The 20,805-nt window shown below is 44.4% G+C and overlaps 1 protein-coding gene across 4 annotated transcripts in view; it reads left to right on the forward strand.

Moving 5' to 3' along the window:
• LTBP4 (latent transforming growth factor beta binding protein 4) overlaps positions 1-20,805 on the forward strand; it is a 1,283,510-nt gene that overhangs the window by 113,044 nt on the left and 1,149,661 nt on the right. The gene's annotated exons all lie outside the window — the stretch shown is intronic.

A 20,805-nucleotide genomic window follows, 5' to 3' on the forward strand; every position in this document is an offset into this window, starting at 1 on the left:
ATTTCAAAGCCAGTTGCAAAATTCATTTTCTGAATTAAGGCCAGTTTCACATGTGTCCATTGAGCAAATCCATCTTGATTCTCGTTGTCTGAGGATTTTTTCCTTATCACCACCTCTTGGCAAGTCTTCAATTTTATCTAATCCATAGATTTTCAATTGCTCCACTTTAAGTTCTGTATGTTCCATTAGACAATGTAATGATAATGGGTATCTGAGATCTTGATTTCTTATGGCACGTAAGTGTTCAAAAATTCCTAGACAGGCACAGTACCTGAGAGTGAAACCCCACCAAGCAATGACCTTATCTACTTTCCATTGTGTTGGCTCCAGCATGACTCTTTCATCCATACATCAGCAAATTGTCGCTCACGTGTGCTTTTTCATTTGTCTGATCTGCCGGCATACATCTGTGTTCTCAATTTCAAAAATTTCCCAACTGTAGTTGCTCATTAACTGGAGTTTGTTTCTACTCCTTTAGACATGTTTTTCCTTAATTTCTCTGGTCTTAAACCCTATCTTTTGCTTTACTCTGGATGTTACCCATCATTAATGAAGCAATATGCCCCGAGCGGCGGGGGCATTACCGAAGACGGTAATGCCCCAGGGCCCATAGTTATAGGCCCGAGCGAAGCGAGAGCCTTAACGAAGGCCCCGGGGCATTACCGGACTCGGTAATGCCCCCGCTGCTCGGGGCATATTGCTATTAGTACCCCGCCCCGCAAGACAGACCGGGGTACTAAAAGAACCAGGTGTCAAGAACCATTTGGCAAGCCGAGTGCCAAGGACAGCCAGACAAACTGATACCTGCACAAGAAGGTGGAATTCATCGCCCCCCACCCCTCCCTCTATGGCCATCACACTCTGTCCAGGACCCCGGAAACATAGGGTAAAACACAACGGGATGTCCTGGCAGGAAAAAAGGATTGTTCAGGCGAGCTGAATCACTAAGCTTCTAACTCGGTGTAGAAAATCCACAGAGTTTGTATAAATGTATCTAACCTTAATTATTTAGGGAACACATTTGGGGCACCTGCATATAATTAAACAGCAGAAATTGTACTTAGTCCATGAGTTTTTTCACTTCAAATACATTTATTGTGTTGAATTGCAATAAAGGAAGTCTATTTGCATGTTTTAGACATACATACTCGTGAAAGAAAAAGAAAGAAAAAAAGATATATGGTAACTATTTGCTGCAGGCTCAACCCTAAATGAGTACTGTAGGAAAACCAAAAGACGCAAAGAGAGAACTGTGTGACAATACAATTCAAAAAACAATGTGATCAGTTAATGAAAATAAGACATTTTACAAATTACTATTTATTTTTGTCTCTCTAACTAGACAACTCGTATGTCTTGCTGCTAATGTTGCCACATGAATCCAATCAGAAAGTTCAGGGGTCTACGTAAGGCGCTAAACTGTGTTTGACAGTAGCGCAGCCCTTCTATTGTGTCGCTCTAGTGTGTCGCTCAATCAGACACTTCAGGCTGTACATTTCGGCGGTCTTGTGCAGGTAGGAGCCTTCCTCGGGACCAAAACTGAACGTGACCCCTGAGGAGGAGGAACAAATCATCTATAAGACCTAGTTCTTATGTATTGCCCCACTGCTGTGGGCTCAAGTCCCATGTTTAGAATGCTAAGTGTATTAACAGAAGTGCAAATGGGAGAAAGTGCCACCTCATGCTACCTTCACCCGTAAGTCAAAGGTAAGGACAGTTAAATACAAAGTTATTTAAAAAGGAATAGTGATCTCTGAGGGTATAGTGAGAGGCCTGCCCAAGTAGTGAGTTTACCCTGTTGGGAAGCAATCCTCATCTGGGTGTCTCAGGCCTATTGTGAGGCGTGCTCAGTTGCTGACCATGGCAGTAGGAACCGCTACTGTGGGCTGAAAATTCACATATAAAAATGTAACAAAATGTGTCTCACAAGCCGTTGTGCTTTATAATGTTAGACTCTGCAGACTTTGTATCTATAGTGAACTGGGTTGCGATCGTACTGATTGGTTGTGGAAAGGGACATTCTCGTGCTCTGAAACACTTGTGTACGAGCGCGATAGAAATAAAATATCAATATCAATTCAAAGCTTAGACTCTGTCAGCTACCAGTTAGGGTATAGCTCAGTAGCGTGGATGCATGCCATCTCCGTTAGTTTAGGGTCTGGTCAGGAATCTAAAAATAATATAAGAACAGCTGTGAACAGCCCTTGGGGTTCCTAAACTATAAATAATCCTACAAACGTATTATGACATGCAGCCTGTGTACGTGCTGAAATTCCATGAAGGCTTTGCCATGTACAGTTTTCTCTGGCGGGCAGTGTCCCGTGAAGTGTTGTCCGTTGTCACGGCGGCGTCGTTATGGAAACCGTGGCGAATCTGATTGGTGGAGTCTCATGAGATCTTGGTCATGCTACCCTTATTGTAGCGATAGCAGGTGCTCCATATTGGAGTGTGCCCTTGTGTAGGCACTATACCCGGTGACATGTATTCCCCTGCGGTGATGCACTACTGACATCTGGGCATGGTGTGAGCTATGGCAGTTCTAAGTTGTACATGTCGGACTGGGTCAGTTCCATGCTCGTCACAGACCCCCCTGTCGGAATATGCGGTAAACATTGGGCAAGCTGCTAAGCACTGGTCAGGCAAGTGCTGTGGCAGTTCTAAGATAGGTAAGCCTGACTGGGAATGTCCCATATTATGCACTAACTTACCCCCATTTATCATTCGGGAATGATCTCAATTTTATTTATTTATTTTAATTTTTGTAACGCGCCACATGCTCGGGGGCCTTCAGGGCGCACACGGAGAACAAGACAAACAAAGGACAAGGCAGAAGAAGATGAGAACCAAAAGCAAGTTATTCCAGGTTGAAGAAGTGGGGTTTTATGGCCCGTTTGAACACAGTATAGCTTTGGATCTGCCGTATCCGAGCTGGTAGTGCATTCCAGAGAAGGGGTCCCTGTACATCAACGGTGGTGCCCCCAAATCTAGCTGTCCTAACTCTGGGGTGTTTGAGGACTACCGCTGTAGATGAGCAAAGGTTCCTCTCATTAGACTTAATGCTAATGCGTGCAGACAAATATGTGGGGTTGCCAAGGCTCAGGAATTTATGCGTCGTGGTTAACACCTTGTGTGCAATACAATGTTTTACTGGGAGCCAGTGAAGTTTTTCCTAAAAGTGGTGATGTGGGTGCGACGAGATTGGTTGAAAATGGTACGCACAGCATTGTTCTGGGCCACCTGCAGAGATTGAACGTTAGTAGCCATGGTACCAGATAGAAGACTATTACAATAGTCTAGTCGAGAATCTATCAGTGCTGAAGAGAGGAGAGCGCAGTTATTTTCTGTGATAAATGGGTGGATATATCCAATTCGCTTGTTAATCAGTCCACAGCTAGACCTAATGCTAGAGACATGGGACTTCATGGTTAGCTCTTCATCCAGGACAACTCCTAGGGTCTTCACTTTCTTTTGGACAGTGATGATGTTATCTGAAATAGGAAAGCTGGCATAGTTAGGGTCAAGTTTAGTCCTGGTGCTTTTGGAGGATACTATTAAGAGCTTGGTCTTTTTACCATTCAAAGCCAGTGAATTGCAGGCCATCCAGTCCTGTATGGCTTTGTATATGTTGTTGATAGTACTAACGTCATTGCTATATGAACCACTCAGTTGTATCACTACCTGCGTGTCGTCAGCATAATTCGTATATTGAACTCCCAGTTTACTCAGAAGATCAAGAAGGGGGCGAATATACAGATTAAAGAGCAAAGGCGACAGACAGGAGCCCTGTAAAACTCCACAAGTCTGAGAGATGGGGGAGGATTGATTGTTGCCTACACTTACACTTACCATTCTAGGGCCTAAGAAGGAGGCTATCCATCTGGATGCTGTAGTGGAACAGTTAGCGACCTCTCCGAGCCTAGACACAAGTAAGCTGTGATCAACCAGGTCAAAGGCTGCGGAGAGGTCAAGTAGCATGAGCAGAGCAGCTTGGTTTTTGTCTGCTATACCAGCCAGAGTGGATTCAAGATCGAGCATGGCTGTCTCGGCCCCGTGACAAGCTCTATAACCCGACTGTCGGGTGCCAAGGATTTTATATTCCTCGACGTGAGCCTGTTATTGCAGATATGCAAGTTTGTCTAATATCTTGAGGATAAAAGGCACATTTGTTATGGGCCTATAGTTGTCATTGTTAGTGGGATCCAGATTTTCTTTTTTTAATAAAGGTGTTATCCATGCAAATTTTAGCATGTCCGGTACTAGACCTTCGTCAAAGGATAGATTTATCAGTTTAGTAATCCATGGGACCAAGATGTCAGTGGATTCCTTGAAGATACTAGTAGGATAGTCATCAGAAGGGCAAGAGGTGGCCTTAAGATCTTGTATGACTTTGGAGACTTCTTTTTCAGAATAGTGAGTAAAGGAAAATAAGGGGATAGTACTATCCTCTTTGTTAGGTGAGATTATTTCGGTAGGAATTGGCACCGGTGTTACCTTGCCGAGGGCTTTCTTGATTTTTTCCTTATGTGAGTCAATCTTTGCTAAAAATGCGTCATGGATATCCTGACACCACTTATCATCTTGATGATATTATTAGCTGTTGTAGGCTGGTCTTGAAACTCTGCTAGAATTTTAAACAGCTTGCCAGCACTGGATTGTGCATTCACAATCTTTTTGTTATAGTGTGTGGCTGTAGCCTCAATAACACGTTTTTTGTAGGTTGTTATGGATTTTTTGTAGTCAGTTAGGGTGTTGTCATTTGGGTCCTTCCTCCAGGCTCCTTCAAGAGCTCTTTTTGTTTGTCTAGCGTTGATAATGTCATCAGAAAACCAGGGGTTCTTTGTGGTTTCGGGCTTATTGGCCTTCATTTTCATGGGGGCAATGTCGTTAACTGCTTCTTTTATATTAAGTAGCAAGTGGTTGACTAATTCAGATGGGTCATCAAAGTTAGATAAGGGTTGAAGCTTGGATGACAGCTGTGTGGTTAATTTAGAGGCTGTTAGGTTTTTTAAATTGCGTGTCATCTTTTGTATGCGCTGGCGTGTGTTAAGTTTGGGTGGACTAGAAGGCAATGTAATTTTTGCCTGAATAAGAAAGTGGTCTGACCATATGCATGGAGTGACCAAGATGTCAGAGATATTTGTGGTTTGTGATTTGAGCCAGTCGAGGGTGTGTCCACTTTTTTGCGTGGCAGAGTTAATCCATTGAGTCAGACCAAAGGAGGTAATAGTGTCCATAAGGCTGGTGACTGCTTTGTCACGTTGGTCATTAGCCCAGTGGTTGAAGTCGCCCATAATGATGACAGGGCACTTAGTGGTGCAGATTTGAGCTAACAAATCCCCAAACTGCTCTTCAAAAAGAGGCATTTCTCTGGGTGTTCGGTAAATCGTAAGTGTGTTGAGAGTTGTGTGTGGGGAAGTTTTTATTTTCACCCATATTGAATCACATCCGTCTGGGGAGCTATGAGGGACTTTGTGGCATTCGAGGCTGGACTTGCACTTCAGTGCAACTCCGCCACCGTTGCCTTGTAAGCGGTCTGCTCTGAAGAGAGTATAATCATTGGGTGTGGAGAGTGTAGCTTGGGTGGGTAGGTTTGTGTTAAGCCAGGTTTCAGTTATACCAAGAAAATCTGGTTTGTGATCATTGACTAGATCAGCAATTTCAACGCCATGTTTATGTAACGAGCGTGTGTTGAGTAAAGAAAGTGACGAGCAGCGCTGCAATATTAGGACCTTTCCTATTGTTATTGCTCGTTGGTTTATCCAAGCACATGGTGACGGCCGGAGAAAGTGTGTAAACAACTTACTTGGGTGAAGTCAGAGAGAGACGAGCAAAGTTGTTACGGTCTCGCAGGAGCAGGCCAGCAAGCCGGCGCGTCCCTAAAGCGCCGGCACTGAAGCACCTGAAAGATGTTAAAGTACCCAAGGGAATCTTGGGAAGTGTAGTTCAATAAGACTACACCACGACAACACGCATACACGAGAGTGCTTATCTCTCAGCCACGCAGTCCAGAAGACACAAACAATGTTATAATAAGCACTACCCAGGGTTCCTATTAATACAGTCCAATGGTTAATGACATGTTCGCCATACCTCTTTAATTCATAATGAGTGATATCTCTTTGTTAAAACCCTTTTCCAAAGTGTTAATGGCGATGTACCCAGCGTGCTTCTTTGTTTAGTAAACTCCTTTGAGGATTAAGTGCATTACGTACTACATCTAAATTCCACCATTTGAGGTTATCTGGCGAGTGTCGGTGTTCCAGAAAATGGAAGACTAGGGGTGCCGTGTGGTTTCTACACCTGATTCTTGACCTGTGTTCATTAAACCTGGCATGGGCTGCCCTTGTCGTCTGACCAACATATTGCAATCCACACAGACATTCTATACAGTATATGACTGTATAGACGTTTGCAGTTTGACATAACCCTTAATTCCCATGGCTTTTCTTCAATCTGGAATGAGAGCATTATGATGGCATACTTGCAGGCTTTGCGACTGCCACATGGGAAATGCCCCTTTAGCAGGCATGGGTCCCAATTGCATGTGTTGGATCTTGTCTGTCTGGATCTTGAATGGACGAGTTTATCCTTAAGGTTTTTCGAACCTTTGAATGCAAACAGTGGTAATGATGTGTTAGAGATACAGGTAGTGATCATTGGCCAATATTTCTTCAGCATTTTCTTGATCTGAAAGGAATAAGTGTTATAAGTCATAACACAGGTAAGTCTACCCTGTGTGTTACCTCTCTCCTTTGGTTCTAGTAGGGTGTCTCTGGGCGTCAACCTGGCTCTCTTGAGTGCATGTAAGACCAGTTTTTTAGGATAGCCCCTTACTTTTAAGTCAGTAATTAAATCATTGGCATTTTGGTAGTAGTCTCTTGTCAAGGTGCTATTTCACCTCAGAAGTAGAAATTGACTGAATGGTATATTGTCTTTCAGTGACCTCGGTGTAAGCTCGAGTAATGGAGCATGCTCTTCCGGTCTGTCTTTTTCTTGTACAAAGTACAGGTCAAGTGGCCTAATTCTGTTTTAATAATAAGGTCCAGGAAGTGTATTTGATGGTTGTCAAATTCCATGGTAAATAGTATCGCAGGATGAAACCCAGTAATACACTCCAAAAAATCACAAAGGGATTCTTGGTTCCCTTTCCAGATAAAGATGATGTCATCTATGTACCTGTACCAACCGGTAATCTATGGTCTATATTGATTGTTATCTGTGAGGATGAACTCTTCTTCAAAAGCCGCCATAAATAATATGGCCAGGCATGGTGCAAGGGCCGCACCCATCACTTTCCCGCAAGTTTGAAGGCAAAATGTTTTTTTTCTCAGAGCGATGCTCATTAAATCAACAATGAATTCTGCCGGAACCCTTTGTTGTGTTGCCACTTTGGTCAAAAATCCACATATCTTCTCAATCGCTCCATCTTGCGATATATTGGTATACAGCAAGTTTATATCCATTGTGACCAACAGGTTGCTATCCGGGTCAAATCACTGGCCCTCAAAAATTTAGATTGTTGACATTGTATATTTTAGATAGGTCGTACTACTTTTGCTGGTAGGCTGTAGAAAGATATCAACAAATTTGCAAAGGGGTTCCAAAATGGAGCCGCAACCAGACACTATCTGTCTACCAGGTGGTGTGGCAGAGTTCTTGTGTATTTTTTGAAGAGCGTAAAATGGGATTCTTTGCTCCGAGTGGTTTAGCTAGTCAAATTCCTCTTTTGTAAGCCACCTATATCTGCGCCAAATTGGGTGGTCTCAAGAATTTTCTGTTGGATTTCTGGTGATGGATCCCTTCGGAGGGGCTGTTAGCTCCCCTCATCTTTCAATAAGTCCATCACCATCCAGTTGTACTGAGCATTCAGGAAGACAACTATGCCTCCTCCCTTATCTGCAGGATTTAAGACTAATCTCTGATCTGTCATAAGTTCTTAAAGTGCTTCTCTCTCACTGTTGGACAGATTCTTTTTCACATTTAGTTTTACTGACCTCAATCTTTGCATGTCCTCCAGTACACATTTTTCAAAGAGAATGAGTTCCTTTTCCACTTGGTTATGTAGTGGCGTGAAGGTGGAGGGGATGCAAAGTCCTGTATCTCCTCGATCCTCCATGGGTTCTTGTTCCCTGAAGAAACATTTAAATCTTCGTTTTCTAAAGAAGTTTTTTAGTTCCACCTCTGAGGTCAACCAATCCGTCCAATTAGTCGGGACAAAGGATAAACCTTTGTAAACCTGTAATTTAGACAATAATCCATTCCACCTGGGCCTTAGCAGGTAGTTATGGGCAACAGCCAAAGTTTAAGAGGTTCAAGCTATTATCACCTGCTAGAGCATGTTGCAGTGTGGATTATTGACATTAGTACCCTGGCACAATGTCCAGGGTGCTACAAGCATACTTTATGATAAAAGGAAGTGGCATGCATGGGGAGGGAGCCGTTTCAATTGTCAACAAAAGCAACAAAAAAGACATCTAAGATGGCTAAAATGGAAATGGGCAGGGGCACTTGTGTAGTCCCTTTTCCATGTCTATGGATGGCTGTGGTCACATGTGATGGAGAGCCGGGAGCACCAGAGACAGCAAGGTAAGTAAATACAAAATGTGTTGACATGCTGGTTTGAATGCACATCTACAGTAAGTGAATTTATTCTAATAGACTGCAACAGGTTTTATCTTATGGAGTGACAATATAATGTGGCTGTGTCTTCTGCAGAAGTTACTTCCATTCCTGCATTTCAAATCCCATTGGCAACCCTAGCTAATCGCTGTTATTTAAGGCTGGGCAGCAGTAACTTCATTGGTGATAAATTACTGAACGGTTTTGCTAGTAACCATTTACTCCAACAGGATGTGCCGCTTGAAAAACCCCATCATGCAATGGGTTTTACATGCTGTAGCAGCTTATGCTTGCTGCATGACACCCCAAAGAGGTAGGAGCACAGCGGTCCAAGTGTTTTGTTTAAAGTAGTGCATCTATGTTTTTATTGCCCCCTGCCCCCACTTTCACGCCCACCCCATACTCACTTTCACTCCCCCTGCCCCCAAATCAATCCCCATACCAGGTCCTTCCTTTCCTCCACTCCACCCTGCAATGCTGCGTATTACAACTGTTATAGCAAGACTGAAGAAATCATAGTGCAAGAACATGCATTTAAATGACCACCATTAGTGTGTAATTGTCCCCCCCCAGCATGCAACTTTATGCAGGCTCCCCTCCCAATCACCCACCATTCACACCTCTTAAAGGACATGCCCATGTCTCTAGCCACACCCCTCCATCCATTACCTTCAAATGCTGCTGCACCTCCAGCAGTTCATAAGCAGATCACTTCTGAGCTGGGCTTTTTGGCTGCTAGGGAATGTGTTTTATGTTTCAAGCAGTCTATTGAAATAAACAACAACAATCCAGTCATACAAGATAGCACATTGACATGTTACAATGACTTGTCATTGGTAGGGCTCAGGTTCGAATCCCCAGTAGGGTAGAAGTTTTTTTTAAGTTGCTGTCTAGGTATGGCTGGGATACATAAAGAAAGGGAACAATCAAGGATTGCTCCCAAAATTAAGGGAACTTCGTACCCTTTAGTTCCTGCCCACTTCGACATCTGCTCGAGCGTTAGGGATGTGTGGGTTACAAACAACCCCTAATGGTCGTGCTGACTTGCTAACCTCACACTGGACTACTGTCCTCAGCTTCAAAGAACGCACATGGGGCTGGCTACCTGCTTTGCCCCACGAGAGCTGACAGAGTACGTGCCTTCATAGGAATGCAATGGGATGGAGCTATGCCCAGTGAAAGGGCATCAGTACCGATCTGCGGGATCTTGGCAAATGAGTATGAACGCAAGTGCCTGGGATACGCTGGTCCTGGTGGCACAGCGATTCAATTCTCAAGTGCAAGGAAACATTGGCAGTGGAAAGAGAGTTCGTATTGAAGGTGGTTGTGTCTTGTTGCACCAGGCCAGTCTGTCCAAAGGAAGCCCCCCACCCACAAGAAAGGAGGCCTCTGCAGTTGTGCCAAGGTCCTAGAGGGGTGCAGGGAGGGCATTTAGTTGCTCAACTGGGCAACAACTATGGAAACATTACCATCAGAGGGCCTCCGGGCCAGCTAAAGATGTGTCAGGGATCGTGGGGCCCCATGTCTGGCCTACAGCTAAGATAAGCAGTCTGAGGCCCTGTGGGGACCTTAGATTATAATGGATACATGAAGGACTGCAGTGAGAAGGTTAATAGCTACCGATGATCAACTGACAGGCAACCAGCAGGGAGCTGAAACACTAAAATGTCTGTTGAAAAACCATTAATTGCCATTTGTCAGTAAGGTGATAATGTAGTCGAAACCAGAGTAAAAAGGCAACAAGGTGATAAGGTCGTTGCTGGATAAATGCAAGAGGCTTGAGGGAAGCGACTGCCTGAAGGCGCCAGCAAAGTTGGAGTGTAATGTGCCTGCTACAAAGTGCACATTTAATGTTAAAAGCGTCAACTTTGGTCAGCTGCTCAGGGACCCCTCTAAGGCTCGCAGCCCATTTCAACTGAAAGATTAAAAGACCCAGACAGTGTATTTGGAGGGGCCGCACTTCATGAGACCCAGCAAAGGTGTGCTTGATCTGGGCAGGGGTTTATGCCTGAAAGCCATGAATTATGAAAGCACAAATTAGCAGTGTGCTGGAGGGCTAGGTACACTTCTCAGCCAGGTAACACGTAGTTACTGAAGCAGGCTGCCTACAACTATCTAGCAAGATCATTTATTGTTTGCTATTTTTTTTAAACCAACGAACTGCCCTGCTTGTCTTGATTACAACCCTAACCTCTCACTTACAAGGTAAAGCGATTTTCTCAAACTGAAAATCACCAGTTGATTTCTGTAAGTAACATATGTTTAGTTTTTGCAGGCATGGAGCTTTTATTCACATCATATTTATTAAGATGTTTACCTGTATCAAACAATAAGAGCAGGTGAGAGATTGAAGACATCGCAAGTTGGGCATTGTCAGTGATATACTCTGGGTTGTTGCTCCCATGTCATTGTACTCGGGTATTCTTGTGTTTATAGTAGGAAAATAAAACTGCAAATGCCGAACAAAAATGCAGATTGACATTAGCAAAACATCACAAACCTTGCATACGACAACTTGAGAGGTTTTGTTTCTGCATATTATTTTTTAATCAAATTATTGTACAAAACAGCATGTTCTACGAGTTGTTCCTCCGTTTCCATTCCTACAGAGAATATTTGGGAAGGCAGAATGGAGAATGGTAGAAGATTTGATTATATATAGCCTAATTAATGGACTAATTTGATATTCAGGTACACATCTTCCCGACTCCCTTTGTGCCTACCCGTACATGCTTTGGACAGACCAGCCTTTCTTGAGACATCACTTCCAGTCCATGTAAAGGTTCTGCTGTAGGGCTGAGCCTCTTCCACAGAAAATATACAAGTTGACATCCATGGACAGGCTTCTAGGTGCTTTAGTTGAGGCCGAGCCGATGTCACAAGGCTACCAAAGGTTCGGGATGTTAGTTGAGTCAGCGGTGAAATGGAGGCTCTTCTGGGTTGAGTCTCCATTCAAGATGGGAGAGTCAATGGCTTCCAACAGTCAATTTGACATAGTTGTTCCCATAAGGTTGAGCCATTGATCGGGTCAAGATGAGTTGGACCACTTCAATCGGTTGAGCAGGCGTCCAGATGGCAAAAATTGCAGAAGTTTGAAGTTGCATAGAATGCCAAAAGCAGCATCACAGGTCCTGTGGTGGCTTGAGTGTCGTTGATCTGACTCGAAGGTGTCCTGAGGTGACCCGACAGAATTTTAGATTCTTCTGCGTTGCTAGTAGTCCTGATACAGGGTCTCTGGGACAAGGTGTATCATTCATTTCTGCACTTCCAATACAGGAAGTTAGCTGGCATCTACAATGAGTCTTTAATTTACAGCGAACAGGATTCTGGTTCCAGTGCAGCCAGAAGAGATAACTTGGTCCACAGCAGTTCACCTACACTGTTGCCTGTTCTTCTCTGCCTTGGATACCATCTGCTGTTTTAACTTACCTGACAGAGGACTTTGAGATAGGCTGTATCCCTAACTGAGGTCCAGTGAATCATTCTTCTTGTCTAGATGAATCATAGAAGGAGGGCTGCTCCTTCCTTATAACATCACAATGTCACATGGATTGATACAAGGAAAACCTGCTTTGAGGGGTCCAATCCAGGCTGTTCTAAAAAAGTGCACTTTTCAAAAAGTCATTTAAAAAAATTTAGTCATTGAATACATTCAATGCAAAGTGTGAAAATGTTTCCAGTAAAAAGGTTGCCGAAAAAAACTATTTCTAAATACAAAAAAGTACAAAGCTGTAACCCTAACAATGATCCCAAACCTTTAATAAATCCTCCACAATCATCCTAACTCAGTTCCTAAACCCTCCCCTAACTCTAATTACTACCCTGAACTCTTACAGAACACTAATCCTTCAGCACGCTAAAGCATTTAATTTGCATGTTACTCAATACAAAATCAATGGAAAATGAATAGCAAACCTTACTCCAACCCCATCAGAAACTTGCCAAACAATAAGATAGCCCTTGTCCTAACCCAACCCCTTGCTAAACTTAGCCTAAGTTTAGCCTGACCCCATATGCAACTCAACACTAACCCTAATGGTTAATGTGCTCTAACCAGTAGGTTTATTCTAACCCCTATCCCATGCTAACATCACCAGCCCTCCCCAGTTTCCCTGCCCCTTTCCTCAATACTCACCCAAACTATTACTCTATTAGCCATAGCCTTGCCATAACCCCTACCCTAACACTTACCCTGACACCTAATCTACCCTAACCACTAACCAAACCCCAACCTCAGCAGCCTTGTGGCAACCGCCCTGACCCCAACTCATACCCTAATTCCGACCGTAATCTTTACTCTAAGCCCAACCCTTATTTTACCCCTAATCGAGGTAATCGCAAGCCCACAAAACCTTCCTTAACCGTAACAATTACTCTAACAGCACTACATTTTTTGGTTACTTTATGCTTGGCAACATTTTCACTGCATAGTTATTTTCACCATGGCTTTTTCACTGACTACATTTTTGCTGGCAACATTTTCACTGTATACCAAATGCAGATTTGCCCCTTGCACCTGCCCTCTTCACAGCAGAGCTGGTGGTCAGGGGACCAGGAGGCTGTCTTAAAAAAGTCACAATTTTGCACTATAATTTTGGCGTGGAGCATTTATGAAAGGAGGGTCTGATTAGCAGACATTCTTTTCAGAAACAGAATGACCCGTGTTTTTTTTTAATCAACATATCTTGAGCTATCCCAGCTTCACACAATGGCCTTTCTGTGGCACTCTTGTTTCCTTTGTGTACTGATATTGAGATCACCGAGAAGTGATTCTGCTAGCTCTGCACTGCACAACAAACCACACTCATCCATGGTTTACTGCACTACAAAGTTGGATTCATATACAATAATAATAATTTAAAAAATACGCACCATAGGCTGAATTGCCCCTTTGTGCCATGAACCAGGCAGCAAGTCAGAGCCAGGGTTCTCTCCTAAAAAGAAAGTGAAATTAATGATGTTATGTTTTGGGGGTTTCTACAGCCATCAACTGGCATTGGCATGGTCTCAAGGCAGTATAAGAGTTGAAAAAGCAGGGGCTGTGTTTTTTTTAATAGTGATAGAGGGAAAATGCAAGATTGCGCCTCTTTTGTATTGGTTCCTGCAGGTCGGGTTCGGCATAGAGGTCTGTTTCTAAGAGGTGTGTATCAAAGGGTACAATGGGCCTCATTACGACCCTGGCGGTAAGGGGTTAACGCCAGCGTTAGCTGCGCCGACCCCTTACCGCCAACTACGAGGTCCCTTAGCGCCATGGCGCTTTTAACACCTGCTTTTAGCAGGTGTTAAAATCCATGGCGCTAAGGGACCATGGAGTTAATTACGCCACCGTAATTTACGGTGGCGTAATTAACGCCTTCCCCACTCCCATTATGCCCTATGGGGCAAAAATGGGAATGGGGAAGGGTAAATGGGGATTGGGGACTTACCGCCCCGCCGACCTCGGAATGGGGCGGTAAGTCCGCCAACCACCATGGCGTAAACGTAGTTTACGCCATGGTGGTAAAGTCACGGCCCAGGCGGTAACTTACCGCCTGGGTCGTAATCCTTTCATCGCAGGATCGGTTTTTGCAGGGGCTTTTACCGCACATTTTTTAATGAAAAAAAAACTCATAGAAATTTTTGGGGGATTAGAAAAATATATATTTGTGGTGTGGGTGTTTGGGAAAATAATAAAACAAAATAAAAGGGGATGGTGGGTTTGAGCGGGAGCCCCCCAAAAATAAAAAAATAAAAATTCAATGAGTTTATCCATTGAAAAATCTGCTGTAAAAAATCCCGCGAAAAAACATCCCGTGATTAGATGACATAGAACCGTATCAAAGGCACTTGAGGTCTCTGTTTTCAAGGGGGAGGCTTGGGTGCCCACAGTGCAAAGGTGCGTTGTTTCGAATTGTGTAATACAAGTTGGTGGGCGAGGTGCAGTGCAGGCATTTTTAGTGTGTGTTGGGGTGTTAGTTACTGTGAGGCTTAGTCAGTATGCGTACTATGATGTGGAAAGTAGACTTGGAGCGTGTTAGTGAAGGCAGCAGGAAGTGGACGGCCCAGTAGGCATTTGAAGTTTCTTAGCCAGTGTAGGCACGCAGACGTCCCAGTATTGGTGCAACTCGGAGCAGAATTACTGTGAGGAGCGCCTTGGAGCTCCCTGAAATGGGCGCAAGTATCACTGCAGGCAGAACCAAAGTCATAATCACAGTGGAGCAAAACAATTGTGCAAGAGATCTGGGAACAAGCAACAGGTGACATGCCCAGGAGCGAATCCCAGTGGAGCGAAACCTCAGTGGGGAAATAAATGATGTACTAGAATGTTTTATAGGGGAGGGGCTTGCCTGGGGCATGAGTCTCCAGTGTGTAAGAAGTCCACCCGCATGGCTTCTGTTAACCACTGTTCCCTTGGCCTTAAGGTTGCCCCTTCTACCCAGCTTCTGAGTGAGGTGGTGAGGGTGTTGGTGAACACTTGTTTTAATATTGGGGGATGCTGGACACCTGCCATATACTTTTCTTCCCTGAACTTCTCCCATGCAGGACATGCGGCTCACCCTGCACTGGAGCCACCTCAGGCATTTGTAGGCCTTGTAGGTTAGCATTTCAGACAGGACCGCTCACATTAGTGGCAGGTACAAAACAGACCACAGCAATGCCAGTGATTAGGATTGATTCAAAACCTCACAGCCATCCTTTTTTAGTTTTGGCTAATAGGTACAAGCTAATACGATTGCACTGGAGTACAGATATGAGGTTGATGGTTTGTAAAGAGGGACATACAGCCTATGGGCATTGCTTGAATATTTACACATTCAGTGACTGTCTATGCCCATGTTGATCAGTATGGCCTATCCCACGCACTGTCTGCATCTCCCCACTGAAAACGCACCGTAATGGGCTCTCTTTAAGCTAGCTCTATCACGCAATAACATCAAAATAGTTGCTTTATAGGGCATGGCAGTGTTATTTCTAAGAAGTATTTTGATAAATAATGTTCTAACTGCCACTGTAAATGAGCTCTTGGTGTAATAAAATCTTTGTATCCAAGTGGGCCTTCAGCCACTTGATTTATTTGCAGTAAGTGTGTCCTCACATTTATTCCTTGCACTGAAATACCGTCAAAGTACGTGTTACTAAACCAAATGCTTTGGATTGTGTACAGGGATTAGACAGGCATTTGGCAGGCAATTACCTCAGATACCCAGGTACTCACACCATTTTCCAGCTGAGTCCTCATGGTTGTGTCTGGCAAATGCCAATCCCATGCCTACCGGAAAGTCAAAATTGTTTGCTTTGCTAATGCTTTTTTTTGTTTCCCTAAGTGACAATGCATGTGCTCAGATGTGGGTGTCTTTCTTGCAAATCATTTGGGCATAAACTGCGCCTCACTAATTAGGTCCAGCAAGGCCATACCAGAAAATGTCAATGCTAAGATGGCGAGACTGCATCATTTTCTGCGCTTCCTGTCTTGTGAACCTTCCTGAAGCTTTCCAACCGAAATTGAATGTATCTTTGTATGACAGCATGCCATGCCAGAAGTTGTCATGGTTCAGAATGGCGGTGAGTTCTCACCTGATAACATCTGATAACATCATACAGTTTAAGGCACTATCAACATGTGTGCAAACAGACTCCATCATGTGTATTCTGGGACCTGTTTGTAAACCTAGGCTGTTACTGCTGGGGGATCAGGCTACTCCTACATACAAACACAGGACACTGGGACACCATATTGCAATGCTTGCCCACCCACCACCTTGAAAGGGGAGCAGGTGGCTGTGCATACAGAAGGTTTTCTTGAAATATGGTGAGCACTACATTTAATCAGATGTAAAAAAAGAATAATAAATAAATAAAGTATGTGCAACAAACCAACCCCCTTTTGAGTTAACAAATGGTTACACCAGCTTTTTTTCTCCCAAATGCTGGGTTTAATCTGCAGCATTTAAGAGCTGCATATCTGACAGTACACTTCTAGGTGTGATATATTTCTGCCCTCTATTGGCCACTGCCCTACTAAATGGTTTAGCCGGCAAGAGGGCTTGGCTTGCACGAGTATATGATTGAAGTGCCCAACGTTGAAAGAGAGGCGTCTTTATTGTGGTATTGTCTAGGTGCAGACGGGAGAAGGGGGTTGGAAATCCTCCCAGAGTTAAGGAAAGGGGTTAGGGGGGAGATGGTGATGCACTTAATGACTTGCATGCCAAAAGTCAGTATTATCCTCGAACGCCCCCACTGTGCCATGCGCGAGCAACAGGAAAGGAGGCATTGGGAGATTTAAGTATAGCTCTTGAGAGCTTAGCAGAAACGTGTTACTTTGGTACTGCACAGGAAACACATATTACAGAGCAATTTGTGTAGAAGTGTATAAACCGCAAAACAGCGAAAACATTGGTCTTATGGGCAATCCCAAATTGGAAGATATAGGAATGTTAGAAAACAAAGTAACATTCCATGAGCTGTGGCAAGGAGATCAGTACGGGTAAGGACAAGGAATGTAAGAGTGACGCCCTGTTGGTGAACAAAGTGGAGGGAGAGGGTAGGTGGCAAGTGTTTTTAAGGAGAAAGAAAATAATGGGCTATACAGTAAAATAGGCTTTCAAACAAATATGATTGCTGTTTCAATCCCGACCATTTGGCCAATGTTATGGATTTCGCAGTGCTTGATTGGGTCACCTGACAAAAATGTGGAGGGATGAACACGATGACTGCTTGTTTTGATGCCTTCAAAGAGTTGCGGTACTGTCAAGTGAAGTGGGTGGCAGAACAAAAGGAAACCATTGCCTTTTATTGGTATGAACAAAACTGATGAATGAATGTTAGCGGCAAGTATGATATGTGTTACTAGCTCTCCACTGGCTCCCGGTTGTTGCGAGGATCAAGTTCAAGACCCTCTGCATCATCCACAAGGCTTTCTGGGGCCTGGGACCCGCTACAGCCAACAATCTCTCCCTAAATACTTCCCTGTTACAGCCCTTCCATCTTCTAGCTCCAACTCTCTGCATATCAGGCGCTTTTCCAAGCAGAGAGTGGAGGGGTATATCTCTCTGTTCCACAGGAGCCTCCCTCTGCAATGGCCTCCCTGCCCCTCTCAGACTTGAGCCAGATCTCCTTAGGTTCCAGAAGCTTCTCATGACCCTAATTTTCTTTTCCTTCTACCCTCTCCCCTTCCCCTGCTAATGTCCCCCTCTGCTGCTTTTTGACTGGCTGCCTGGTTCCTTCTGATTCGTACAGGACACCAGGCCCTCCTTGTCCAGTCTACCCCAGCACTTTGGTCTCCCTTGACCCCGTCCCCCTAACCTGCACTTGCCCTACTGGGCTCCCTCCCCCTGTACTAACCTGGGGGGGCTGTACCCCTTTTGAGCCCATCCAGCCCTGTCCTTGGTCTTAGCATGTGGACCTTCATTCCCTGCACACTCTGCATTCCCCTGGCACTTGTCCACCTGGCCTCCCCTTAGCACTCGCCAAGCCCAGGGGCCCTCCTCCCTCCCCTCCTTCTCCCCACTGCAGCTCTTGACTCTGACCTGCACTTCCTTTCCCTCCTTAGCATTAGCGCATTCCGCTCTGACCAGCACTTTCCCCCACCTCCCGACTACCCAGCACTTCTTGTTACTGCACTTGCACGATCCGAATGACACACGTAGGAGCTTTTTATGTTATACTACATCCCGGTTCCCCTCCCACCTCTTTTGTCTTGTTGCGCCTTGAAACACCATTTGCTGTATAGGTGCAATAGGTGCATTATAAATACCCAATAAATAAAATAAATAAAAATGTGGCTAGACTTACAACTGGGCTCTTAAATTGCGCTACATGCCAGAGACCAGCCTCTAAGCACAGGGCCGGGATTTAAACCCATGCTGCTCTGTGTGGTTTTGGTTTTAGGACAAGCATGCTGCCCCTGAGCTATCCCCCCAGCCCAGAATTACTCACATCATTGTTTTGCTAAAATAAAACAAAATCTCATGCTGTTTCGCCCTCACAGATGGCATTCCAAAATTCTTCTCAATTTTTAGCTTGAAGGCAAATTAGCTCATGCACATGGACTCAATAATTGCCATTGCTAACGTGTCACAAGGCCTAATTAGTCTCTCCATTCAAAAGTCTTAACCAGCCTATAGCTGGCTTTGCATTACGAGAGCTCTTTGAATGCCCTTTATAAAGCCAACCCCTTGACCCTTCACCCGAACACGGTACACTTCCATTGCTTTGGAATCAGAGCCACTGAATAGCGACATACACAGTCCCACAAAAACTCTAAAGTACAATACAAATAACCCGGAAGCTCTTCTCGTTTTGTGTTTGAGTACCTCCATCTCCTTCAGCAGGGACGGTGCCTTGGCCTTTCAACCTTTTCAATGGAAATGGGACCCCCCACACCTTGGGGGAGAGTCCCTGTGACTCTGACAGCGAAATCTGGTCATTTAGGAACTCAGCTCGATGCTGGGAGCTTTTCGCCACTCTTCCGTTGAAGTCGATAAACATGTATCTTGACAAACGTGCACGTCACACACCCACAATTAATCAAGGCTCAACTAAGAATATGGTCACGCACATATTCAGCAAGGAGAACACAATTGCGTTCTTATGCTGAGAACGGAGACTTGTAACCCAGCAAGGAAGACATTAACTGCTTCTAGCATAAAAAACAACACAAGCAATTTTTCATGAATGCTTCGCAGTCCTAGTTATATGTGTAATCGGGCAAGTGCATCCTGAATACAGTATTGCACCATTTCAACGTGTCTGCACTCCAAAAAACGTTTGTACAGTTTTTCACTGCCCTTTGTTTTAGAATTCCATAAACTTACTGCGAGCGATACATTTTTTGTTTTTTGACATGTGACGTTCACCAGCTGAGGGCAAGGTGGGGCCTCAGACATCATTTTGACCTGTGGCCCGCGTCTCTTCAGCCGGCCCTGGCCTTCAGCTTGGTAGTCAGACATACTTTGGGAGGACGTGAGTTGCGTCGGGCCTCCCGTGGACGGCGGGGTGCAGCGCGAGGTCATTCCTGAGGTGGGGGGGGGGGCGGAGTGCCGCGCAGGGGGTCTGTCGAGCTGTCAGCGTTCAGTCTCGGCCCATTAGAGATTGCTGAGGTATTGACTGTAAGCCCATTAATCATGCGGCGCCCCCGCGGTATTCACGCCTTGGACTCTGCCGGAATCCTCTTGTAACTAGGACACCATGAAATAGCTCACTTATTAAGACGTTTCATCGCCCCTCGGAGCAGGGCCATGCTCTGACCAGTGGAAAAACCCCTACTGCATGTTCAAGCGAGAATGCGACACGCGTGCTGCTTCCTTACCAACCTCTGAAAGGTTCCCGTTTCTGACAGAACTTGCATCAGAATGGCTTTCTCTCTGCATTACTATTGCAGGCTTTCTCTTAGTTTACAATAAACGGAAATGTGTCTGTTTCTCATAAGATTTTGGAGGGAAGATTTCTTTAAAAAAACAAGTATTGACAAAGCCAATAGATGTTGTTATCATACAAAAGCATCTGTCACTCAATACGCAGCGTGACTAACTGAATGCGCAGTGCTCATTTGCCACTCCTCACTTATCCAGTCACCATAATCTGGATAAAGAAACTAGTAAGATCATGCCAACCAGGCACATATTATTTTTAAGACTAACCTTTGTTCTGTACAACGACATCTGCTATTTTATTTGCCCATATTATTCGCCGTTCTGCTTCGTTGTGTAATGGATTGTTGGATGAAAGTTCCTCAGTGCTTCAAGGTCATACTAAATGCAGGTAAACAAGCAACCCCATAATACACCCCCAAAAATCGTCAGATTCACCTCATTAGAATTACCGCTTGTGGTAAATCTGACGATACCTCATAGAGTCTAATGCAGGGGTGCACAACTGATTTTGACAGAGGGCCGAAAGTACCTTACATGAGGGCTATAGTGGGCCGAAAAGTAAATGTGGGCGGGGCGGTAGGCGGGGCGTGGCAGGAGGCTTTTTAAACCCCCAAGTTGTACTAAACACATGGAAAAAGAATGTTTTTGAGGGGTAACGATTTTTATTTGCATTTCAAACTTACATTTTGTACTACACATTTTCCATTGTTATCATTTATTTCTATTTAGTTATTGTATCTCGCATATTTAGTTAACTCATATATATTTTATTGACCCTTGATTGGACATGCCGTTATTTTGGACTGCTACAGTTTGCTGTTTGGGTTGCCCAAGA

Source organism: Ambystoma mexicanum, chromosome 2p (assembly GCF_040938575.1).
Source record: "Ambystoma mexicanum isolate Mex_15411 chromosome 2p, UKY_AmexF1_1, whole genome shotgun sequence".
In the NCBI taxonomy this organism is placed as follows: Eukaryota; Metazoa; Chordata; class Amphibia; order Caudata; family Ambystomatidae; genus Ambystoma; species Ambystoma mexicanum.